Source organism: Cuculus canorus, chromosome 1, assembly GCF_017976375.1.
Source record: "Cuculus canorus isolate bCucCan1 chromosome 1, bCucCan1.pri, whole genome shotgun sequence".
In the NCBI taxonomy this organism is placed as follows: Eukaryota; Metazoa; Chordata; class Aves; order Cuculiformes; family Cuculidae; genus Cuculus; species Cuculus canorus.
The window spans coordinates 125,244,181-125,254,271 of record NC_071401.1 but is presented as its reverse complement, the minus strand read 5'-3'; the positions used below and the strand labels follow the sequence as shown (position 1 = coordinate 125,254,271).

General features: G+C 44.3%; 1 protein-coding gene across 2 annotated transcripts in view; it reads left to right on the top strand.

The window, feature by feature from the left end:
* The first annotated feature begins 3,519 nt into the window (after positions 1-3,519).
* The window catches only part of KPNA1 (karyopherin subunit alpha 1), a 61,119-nt gene continuing 54,547 nt past the window's right edge, over positions 3,520-10,091 (top strand). The window contains exon 1 of one of the 2 annotated variants that reach the window (XM_054056558.1): positions 3,520-3,644. The gene's annotated coding sequence lies outside the window, so the exon portion shown is untranslated. Of the gene's footprint in view, positions 3,645-6,981; positions 7,001-10,091 lie in introns of those variants that run through there. The other variant, XM_054056557.1, reaches the window with a different exon arrangement.

Sequence of the window (10,091 nt, the reverse complement as noted above, 5' to 3'; positions counted from 1 at the left end):
AACTCCCTCCAGATGAATTAACCCACATTACTAGAATACTTAGGGTCAGAAATGTTGTCAGAAATGAAGCTGCCTTCTGTCTTAATTTTACTGGCACCTGATATCAGCCTGTTTTAGATCTCCATATTTCCAGACAGTCTGAACTCTGGTGGCGCTTTTTACTGCTTCCATGTGTTGCTCAGTGATCACACAGATTCCAACAGCCTGCCCTGGCCCTGTCTCACTCTGTTCCATGCTTGCCTCACAGCTTCATGTAACACAAGCCCCCTGAGTTTTTCAAATCCTTGCCTGCAGGTGATGGTTGTACTGCAAAAAGGCATCATCTGTGGTGAACCTTTAAGGCAGGTATCACCAGATGCGCAGAATGAATGTAGTTCAGCATCCCTGAAAATGAGTGTGTGGTGGAGACAAGGGAGCAGAAGAGTGAAGGTGACAGGAAACGGGAATTCATCCCTTTTCCTGCAGCACACCATTGTGTTACTTCAGCTGCATCTGAAACCAGACTCTCAGCAAAACCAGGAGAACCTGCAGGTCTCTGCTGCCGCCCTTACCTGCGCTAATTTGATTCAAGGTATCTCAGGAATGCCAACCAATACTGTAACCAGACCTCCCGCTGCAGTATAGGTGTGCTTACTGGTAGAGTGCAAGGAATGTGAAATCTCTGAAAGAGAAGCGTAACTGTTAATTTTTTTTTGGTGCAAATGCTTTGGGAGAAAGCTGTCACCTCTCTGCTTTAACCTCTCTTATCTCAGTTCTGCAGGTAGAAATACTGTGCTATATAGTAGCCCTATGAAATATACCTATCTATATGTACATATGTATATCATATATGTACATGTACATCATATATGCATATGTATACAAATATACATATATATTGATATGGGAAAATCAGGCCAGATCTGGTAGCCTGAGAGAGGCGAGACTGCCACATCTCCATGCCCTCAGGTCCAAGCAGCAGCCAGGCTGAGCTTGTATTCCCAGTAGGCACATGCAAAATACAGCACTTAAACAAACATACACATCAAAAAGTTGCACAGAGCACTGGCATGAACACAGGCAGCGGTAGCAGCCTCTGCCCACCCTGCTCTGGCAGTGCAGGATGCAGGTGTGCTAGTGAATGTGTGTGTGTGTATACACACACATTTATATATACACACACACACACACACACATATGTACAGTGGGGCTCCCTACAGCAGCTGGGCTCAGGCAGTCAGCCCAGTAGCTGCCCCTTCACCGCAGTCTCTCCAGTCTCCCTGCTCACCCTGAAGCCAGTTGCCCTGGGGTGGTCAGCCCTCCCAGCCTCTCTGGGAGCTGCTGGGACTCCCCAGGTCTCCCTGGCAGCCGACTCCCCTCTCGCAGCCCTCTCCCATTCCCAGGCCCCCTCACCGGCTGCACCCTCGCTGCTGCTCACATACCCACCTGCACGCCAGCACCCATGGCACACGGGCCCTGAGTCCCAGACACTGGCACCCAGCCCCAACATGCCCTTGGGAATGAGAGTCCCTCGCCCAGGGCAAAGCGAGGAAGGAGTTTAATGAGGAGATGGGACAGGTCGTGTTGATCGGGTACAATGCATGGCCAGACAAACCATCACAAACCATTTACAAATAACCGTTCCTTTATATAGAATCGGAATCATAGAATCCTAGAATGGTTTGGATTGGAAGGCACTTAGAGATCATAAAATTCCAACCCCCCTGCCATGGGCAGGGACAACTCCCACTGGATCAGGTTGCTCAAAGCCCCATCCAACCTGGCCTTGAACAACTCCAGGGATGGGGCATCTATTATTTCTGTATCCCTGCATTTTCCTACACCTGTTCCTCCACAACCACCCTAAGCCCTTTCTTTCCTGCCCATAGTTGCTCCTCTAAACATCCTCTAATGAGTCCTGAGCAATCCCAAATGCTCTTCACTTGCATCCCACCATATGTCCCACATCCCTGTACGCAGTGACAATGCTAAAGGTGCTCTGGGGCTGAGGCTCCCCAGGAAGAGATCTGGGAGGGACCCAGAGAGGGTGTTCCTTCCTCTGAGTCCTTCATTTAGGTTCCTGCCTGCCATTGCACCCCTCTGGGCACATAGAGATGGGCACTTGATTGATGGAGATCGCTCCTCATGGTGCCCAGCCCTGATAAAGGGCGTTTACTTTCTAAAACTCCAGAACGAGTCTTAGAGAGTTTATTTGCTGGTGTTTTTGGTGTCATGCAGATTAATTTTAGGCACATACCCTAGTGTTACATGTCTGTCTCAACACATTTCAGGGTCGACTAGCAGATACTGTGGCTTTTTGTGCTATCTTTATGAGCAGCGACCATGCTGTTATCGCCACTCTGCCGCCTTCAGCCTCAGCTCCCACCTCATCACCCCTGGCTGCACTGTGGCTTTGCTCCCCACCTGCACACTGCAGCATGCCGTCCCAGCAGCACCTTGGGGACACTGGGGCCATTGCTAGGGAACCTCCATTGTGGGAACCATCCATTACTGCGGAAATACCAGCTCATCCTGATACTGAAAATGCCAGGAAATAAACTCTCCACGACTCATTTTGGAGTTTCAGAAAGCAAACACTCTTTATCAGGGCTGGGTAACATGAAGAATGATCTCCATCAATCGTGTGCAGCCAGACAGGAGATAGGAAAGAACAGATTTCCCACTGACATGCACATGGATAAATTCCCCCAGAAATCTTATGATCCAGTCGGAGATGTCCCTGCCCATGGCAGGGGAGTTGGAACCAGATGATCTTTAAGGCCCCTTCCAACCCGAACTATTCTATGATTCTATGACTCTATGATTCTACAATTCTATGATATCCTGTTACTTTCCAAGGACTCATTTTAATGTTATTATGAACTTCACAACAGCCACATCTCTTGCTGATTTGGAGCTTTGGAGCCAGCTCTGCCTGACCTTGTGTTTGAGCCAGGGAAGGGCTGCAGACAGAGGGAACTGCAGTGGAAGAGACACCTGATCAGCACAGACCACACTGAGCACAAGGTGGTATCAGCTCCAGAGGATGAGCAGTGTCTGGAGAAACACTGCTTGAAAGAAAACACGCTCTCAGAGGGACATTCTGACTATCAAAGAACACAATTACTGAGATGAAACTTTAGCTTAAATCAAAGATATTCCACTTTTTGTAACAGTAACTGCTTCCTGTATCAATTAGCACGTCCCAGGCTGCAAAAGCCCCTAGTAGAGTCCAGTTCCCGCCTCGAAGGCAGCAGATTACAGCCCGACAGCGCCCTGCCCTCCGCGGCTGCTGGCAGGCGCCCTCTCGGCTTGGGCGGCACCTCACCCTGAACTACAAATCCCGGCGTGCAGCACGCCTCGCAGCAGGAAGAGAGTGTGCTATCCCGCCGCGCGGCATGCCGGGAGCTGTAGTCTTCCGCGGCGGCTTATCTCCCGCCGCCGTGGCCGTCCGCAGGGGGGCGCCGCCGTTGCTGCCGCTGCTGCGCTCGGAGCTCTCTCTCCCAGAGGGCGCTGCGGCGAAGCCGGAAGTGACGCACCGCGGTGTGCGCGTGCGCGGTGCCTTCGCCAGCCAGCGCTGGGCAGGGAGGTAGGGAGGGAGAAGGGAGCGGCGCTCGCGCGCCTCGGGCCCCAGAGGAGACAGCGCCGGGCCGGGCCCGCAGCAGGTACCGGGGCTGGGGAGGGCGGGGTGAGGGGAGGGCAGGGCAGGGCAGGCGGGCAGCGAGCGGGGCCAGGTGCGGGGGAAGGGGAGGAGGAGGAGGGACGGATCCCCGCGGGGAGGGCGCGCGCCGGTGAAGGGGCTGGAGCACGGGGGTTGTGAGAGGCGGCTGAGGGAGCTGGGGCTGCTCCGCCTGGGGAATGGGAGGCTGAGGGGAGATCTTATCGCTCTCTACAACTACCTGAAAAGGGGCCGTGGAGAGGTGGGTGCTGGTCTCCTAAGTGAGACGTGACAGGGTGAGAGGGAACGGCCTCGAGTTATGCCAAGGGAGGCTTAGATTGGATATTAGGAATAATTCTTTCACTGAAAGGGTTCTCAGGCACTGGCAGAGGCTGCCCGGGGAGGTGGTGGGGTCCCCGTCTTTGGAGGGGTTTAAAAGGCGGGCAGACGAGGTGGTCATGGGTCTGGTTCAATAGTGGACAGGTACGGCTGGACTCGATTATCCCAATGGTCTTTTCCAGCCAGGCGATTCCATGAGTCTCCCCACACACGCACGGGCTCGGCCGGCGGCGCCGCGCGTGCAACAGGCGGAGCAGGGCGGAGCGGGGCCCCGGGGACGCGGCGGGGCCGGCCCTGCCCCGGGAACCCCGAGCGGCGGGAGCCGGGCCCAGCCCCGGCTAGGGGAGGTGGGGAGCCGCAAGGACGGGCTTCTCCGGAACCGGCGGGACCAGCCAGGTTGTCCCGGGCGGGAGGCACTGCCTCGGCTCTGGGAGGGCGGGAAGGCGGTGGAAAACTTTCTCCTGGGTCCTGTGAGCAGTACGGTGTATTTTAACCCGTGGTTTTGGTTGGTGGTGTTGGAGCTTTGCCTTCTCCCTACAAACTTCAGCGCGTAGCCTCGCCTTATCCCAGCTGCAACACCGTCTCTTTGACCACTCACGTGTGAGGAAGCGACCTAATTCAGTGGAAGGTGTTCCTGTCTTTGCCACCTAAATCGTTCCATGGTTCTATGAAGGGTTTGTGCTTTCCCTGTAGCCATGGTGGCCGTTTCCAGTTGTCCCATCTCCGGGGACCTTATGACCGGCAGAAACTTATCCCATTCATAATCTTTGAATTTGTATTGCTTGTACACGGATGCGTGTAACGAGGATTTTAAGCTTTGCCTCTTGAGGGCGTTTCATGAAAACTGAAACTCCAGACTGAAAAGATACATTATGAGCTGTGAAAATAGCGGGCTGCTGTTTCTGCAGAATTCTCAAATGCTGCTGAATGGTGGTGTTTGATAGTCCCTTTATCCATTATTTGAGCTGCTGTTTCTCTGTTTGTTTTTTTTTGTTTGTTTTTTTAGTTTTTTTTTTTGTTTTACTGGTATATTTTCTACTCTGAGTGATTAATGTTAATGAAAGACTTTACAAAGTTGGGATATATCTGTTGGGCTATCTAGAAATGGGTTTGCAACTTCATTCCTTTATTTTAAACCCATTTGGTATATGCCTGTGGCAATTAGTAGTTAGAATAGAACAGTTAATAAGAACACTGTAAATTCATGGTTTGAATCAAACTAGTCTTTGGTGTATCTGTGTTTGTTTTCATTGATATTTCCTTACCTTGTTCTCCCTGCATTGTTACCGAGTGTATTCACATGTGAACTAGCTTGTTCAAAACAAGTTTGTTTCTACTTGAACTGTGGTTGCACCTTTTAATTAAGCTTTAGATATACCCGTAGGCAGAGGGAAGATGAAGAGTAGCTTGAGGCACTTTAATGTAAGATGGCATGCGAGGCAGAGGTTCCCTTGTCATAGTTTTCCAACTGTGCTTCACTTTCACTTCCAAGAAATGTGTCTCTTTTGGGAGCTTGGAATTTCCCCCTGCCTCTTTAAAACTTCTAAATGGAGTCTTTGTGACATCCCATCTCTCTTTCTAGCACTGTACCAGGATGTTTACCTTTTGCTGTCAATGTGCCACCCGCCGATTTTTTCCTGATGTTGCATTCTCCGAGTGCACGTGTTCAGAGCTTGCTTGCTTATGTGGACATGTGTATTCAGCTGAGTGCTGGTTCCTGGAGAAGTCACAGCTTAGTCTGTTTAGAAAGGGAAATGCACCAACAGCCCATGTCAGCAGTACTGACCAAAGACAGTACAGGATCTAGAAGTTCTACAGTCAGACTTTGTAGCAGTTTCTGAAAGGTTCTTTATAGAGACTTCTAAGTGTAAATGTTTGTTTAACCGAATTGTTTGATAGTCTTATTTCAACTTCAGTGATTCAATACAATTCTCTTCTCTTCTCTTCTCTTCTCTTCTCTTCTCTTCTCTTCTCTTCTCTTCTCTTCTCTTCTCTTCTCTTCTCTTCTCTTCTCTTCTCTTCTCTTCTCTTCTCTTCTCTTCTCTCATTTTGGTTTAAACTGTCCTATATCTGGGAGATTTGCTTTGATATCTTTGTTTCTTCCTTTATGACATTGTGGAATTTTTCTTCAGAAGTGTTCTACAGCTCCTGGAGGGGGCAAAGCTTAATTTAATATCCTTAAAAACACAAAAGGAAACTGTACCTCTAAAGGCAACAGTAAAGAAGTGGCTAGTTTGGAAAACAACTTTATGGCAAGAGGAGAGACATTAATGGACCTGAAAAAGTGCTCTTCAGAAAAATAGAAATTTAGTCTGTGTGAAAAAGCATCAAGTGTAGCAGATAAAAAAAAAATGATGTGAATTAGGGTTAGGGAGTTTAAGGTAAATTGGAAACATAAGGGAAAATAGGAGTAGCAGCAAATAGCTAAATTTAATGGAATAGTTTAACTGCTTCTGAAGGCCAGAGAATAGAGCTGTGGGGGAACTTAGGCTAGGAGCAAGTCAAGAAAAATAAAAGGATTTTATTAAAGGAATTTATCACTCCATGAAATGTTGTGAGTGGCTGAAATATTTCAACAGGAGATTCTAGAGTTATGTCACGGACAAGAAACAACTTATAAAGACCAAACAACCTCTTTCTTTTTGAAGAACAAGAGTGGAGGTTGCACTGATAAGATTATTGAGCTTCGTACTAAGGGACTAAAGCCTAGTGGAAGCCCATGTTTAAATATAATAATAATAATAATAATGAAAAATGCTGATTTATATTGTAGAGATAAGGGACAGCAATATGATAGCAAGTTTTTTTCTCCTCTGAAGGAAAAAGAAATCCATCTTTAGTCTACTACAGTTTTTGAAGTCTGTCAAGCAATTAATTAATTAAACTGCTCTATTTTTATTTCCAAGATTGAATGTGGGGTTTTCATGACACAAAATGCCAACAGTAGGATGCAAGGCCTATAGAAATATCAGTACTCCTCAATTAATTTGAAGAAGGTAGAGGAATCCTGGAAAGACAATAAGGGTAAGTTTAAACAAAACACTCAATGAAAACGTCTGGTAAATATAAAATATGTAGAACAGTAGGACTAGAAATTATATTATGCCACCTCATGAACATCTTGAACTGCATTAAAAGTTGTGCAGTCTTAATAATCCATAACGAGGATAAAGAGTAGAAGTAGTCTAGGGTGGGTAACAGACAGTAAATTTCCTTTCACTGGAATTGGTTTTAAAAGGGTGTTAGCAGGAGGCAGTTAGGAAAAAATGGGAGGAAGTAATGGTAAATTGGACATTGCATTGTCACATCTGTTGGTCCATTCATGTAAGACAGGAATAAATGGAGTTCGGAGACATAGAAGAAGTTTTAAATTGGAATACATTAAAACAAAAGTAGTGCTCAGTATCATGAGGACAGAAACTAAAAGCATTAGACTTGAAAGAAATACAGTTGCGTTCCTGGATGTATAGAGAATACGCTCTGAGTTTTAAGAGTATGCCATAAGACTTGAGGTTTAGCTAGTCACCAGCTGCTGAAGGCTTCCTTGTGATCTAGAATAAGTATTTTCTTTTCTCTCTTTTTTTTTTTTTTTTCCTCTTGTTTGGTAGTTCTGACTGCTTGGCAGGCTCAGCAGGAGGATTCATACATTCTGTGAGAAACCAACGAGTTTGACATAAACAGATATAATTTTATTTTATTTTTTTACAATCTGGGCATAATGTTGAGATTGTACATAAGTGACGTGTTGATTTTAGAAATACATATCCTGTGACTAAGCATCCTGAATCTCCGAACAAGGCATCGTAAGCCTCGTGAATGTAGTGCTAAAGTTATACTTCAAAGAAAATTCACCTGTTGATATATGAAAATGTCATTTTGGCAAACAAACCACCTTTTTGTGGTGCACAAAGCACAGTTTACTTAAAAGTAAAGTCAGATAATAATGTTGTGATTTGTTATACATTGTTGTGATGTGTTTTTTGTCAAGCAGGATAAGATTGCCTCTTAGGAGATGCAAGACTCCTGTGCTTCCACAGGATCAACTCTTTAAGTGCCTGTGTGTACTTTTTTTTTACCTTTTTTGTATTGTGAAATGGTTGGAAAGGAAAAGAGGTGTTTGTGAACATGCTGTGTGTTGAATTTGAGAGCTTTTGATGAGGGGGATGCCAGGTGTAAATGGGATAAGGGAAGCAGAGTGCTATCATCAAGCTTTAAAGTTCTTGTGGGTTTTGTCTTGGTGCAGCTTATACATCAGTATTATGTGACTCTTTCAGTTGCTGATGTCCAAAGCTAGTATGAAATCAGTAGAATTTTGACTTTGATTTTGTCCTTTTGCACACACATCTTCTATAATGCTGAGTCACAGCAGCCAATACATTTGTTGAAGGCAAATTTGTCATTGTGGGAAGTGTGAGGTAGGTTTGGTTTTGGTGAATTTTGGCATTCAAAAGTTACCCAAACCCCAAATTAACAGAAACAACAAAGTCAACTTAATAATTTATTTTATCTTTAACCTAATTTGTTTTAAAATGTCTGAGATTTCTAATTTTCATTGTACGAAATGCTGGAAGATGCGTACTTATTCTTGTGTAAGGAATGTTTAGGGCATGTTAGAATTTCAGAAAAGTTAGGATGATTTTTTGACAGGTGATGACCATCAAGTGATAAAGATGACTGTTGTTTTTCAAACAATCTATCTTTTAGATATGACCTTACAGAAAATACATTGTGGATCAGCTCATTCTGTAATCTTAATCAAAATACAAATTAATATCTGCTTTAAAGGAAAAACAGAATATATTTTAATTTGGCACACAGGAATAATCACTTTTGTTATTTCATGTAGGTGGGCATGTTAACATGAGGGTATTTGTTTTTTTAATGTTGGTATAATCCTGTGCAGCTGAAAAGTTTAATTCCCCATCACTAGCTGCTTTGTTTTACAACTTGTGGGAACTTTTTTGTTTCAGGTTGATTGTGGACTGTGGGGTTTTAGAAATCAGGGCGAGTTATTTTTCATTTAAACAATTATTGCACTGCAATTACTTTGAATGCAGTACGGAAATTTTGTGATTGTAACTCAAATCAGAAAGGCTCAGTAAGAGACTTGAAAATGTTTTCCTTTTAAGTTGACCTGGCTTTGAGTCAGGCTTTTTGACCACTTGTTCAAGTTAAAACTCTTCTGAGACTTTGAAAATTGTATCTGCTGCCTTGTTGGGTCAAAGTGGACCTTTAAAGAAATGGAACTTAAAATATCTTGAAAATATCTTTGTGGTAGTAAATGTGAAGTGGTAGATATACTATGTATAATCTTTTATTGATCCCCTTCCCTGCATTTGGTAAAACTGTTTTCTAATAAACCCTGTAAATGCATTACTACTTAATTGCTTTAGTGGTGTTTCTTAAAGGGAAAGAAAAAAAGTAAAAAGCATAATCCTTAAACTTTAAAAAATTGACTTAAGTGCACAGTTGTGCGGCTCTCAGTGTGCTTAACTAGTAGTGTGGGCTAATGGGTCAAATAACTTTCTGAGACAGCACAAAGTGTCAAGTAATTGTGTTTCTGCTAGTGTTTATTTGCTGCAACCAAACTATGCTTTCTTCATCTGTTTGTTTGTTTCTTTGTTTCTGTGTTATTTTAGTGTAAAAAAAGGAAGATTAGAGGCCTGTCAGTCTGTGTGTTGGCTTGATTTTTAGGCATGTTTCTTAAAGAACCCTATTCTTCATAAGCACAGAAGATCTTTCTGAAAGTTACTTGGGAGTATACCCAATTAACCCTTATTCATTTTGCAGTAATACTTTTGATACCATGGTTGTTTAGTTTTATTTTAACTACCTTTTCAGCCCCTTTTTCTTTTGTGGAAGGTGAGGTGGTCACGTTGTTGTGACACCCCTACAAACGTGACATCAAATGTCCTCAACATTTTATCAGATAATCCAGTCTATTTACTTTTCTCCTTTTTCTTGTTTGCTTTTGAGCAACAGCCAATATTGAGGTTTTAAATTTGTCTATAATATTATGTTCCTTATTGTGCAAAATTGTCTGTCTTTTCAGGCCTCATGTTAATTATCTTAAGTTTTAAGATTGTTCTCATTTTTAAGCAAGTGCCAGTTCAAC